Genomic DNA, 1,117 nt, shown 5'->3' on the forward strand with positions numbered 1-1,117 from the left:
GGGCTGGCCTTGAGCTCACTTTGTAGCCCAGGCTGGCCTCAAACTCACAACAATCCCCCTGCCTCAGCCTCCCAAGTGCTGGGATTACAGGTGTGTGCCACCATGCTTGACTCCATTTCATTTTTTAAAACTTTTTATTACTTTTTATTCTCTTTGTTTGAACAATCTTACATTTTTAAATTTATTTTTATTTTAAAGATAAAGGAACGAAAACATATTAACAAACATACATACATTTAAAAAATAACACAAAAACAATACAAGCAATACAGAATTTCAGACAAGGTGATAGGAAATTAACAATGGTTATTGTATTACATATTGATACCTTCAAATTGGTTACTCAGGTAAACACATATAGACCTGTAAGATTCATCAAATAATTAAACATTAACTGTTCCTTTCAATAAAACAGTAGAAGTCAGTAGTACAACTATGTTTGCTATTCTATGTATACATATATACATAATTTTCCCTTTCTTTCTTTTCTCTTTTCCCCCATCCCAGTTATTCTTTACTAATCTAATTTTTTTTTTGAGACAGGGTCTCACTATGCAGTTCAGGCTAGTCTTGAACTCACTTTGTGACCCAGGATGGCCTGAAACTTGCAACAATACTCCTGCCTCAGCTTCCTGAGTGCTGGGATAACAGGTGTGTGCCACCACGCCTGGCTCAGACTCCCTTTCAGGAACATGGTGATTACTGAACACTGAGCCTTAGAACAACTCCAAAACATCTGTACTTCAGAGTTCCCAGTGTTACTCTTCCACAGTGACTGGGCAAAAGACAGCCACGGGAGAGTCAGGACGAGGTGCAAGGCTACACCCCCTGAGAAGTTTAAACTCAGACCAGGAAAGACACAGGGCTCCGCCCTCCATAGTGAGAAGCCAAGTCTGACACGTGTGGCTTTCAGAAGCAGTCGCATCTGAAAGTGCAGATGTGAAGTACGGCTGTCTGCTGGAACCCTTGGCCTGTGACTTACATCCAGCACAGCTCAGAGTTCTGATTGCTTTCTCCATCTACCAGTGTGACCAAGGACATGCTTCAGCTTGGCAGCTGCCACAGCTAGGGACATTGAAGACTACGTATTATAAATGAGTCTAGCGGACAACCAAGC

The sequence above is a fragment of the Chinchilla lanigera genome, unplaced genomic scaffold (genome assembly GCF_000276665.1).
Source record: "Chinchilla lanigera isolate Chin_1 unplaced genomic scaffold, ChiLan1.0 scaffold00018, whole genome shotgun sequence".
NCBI classification, from domain to species: domain Eukaryota; kingdom Metazoa; phylum Chordata; class Mammalia; order Rodentia; family Chinchillidae; genus Chinchilla; species Chinchilla lanigera.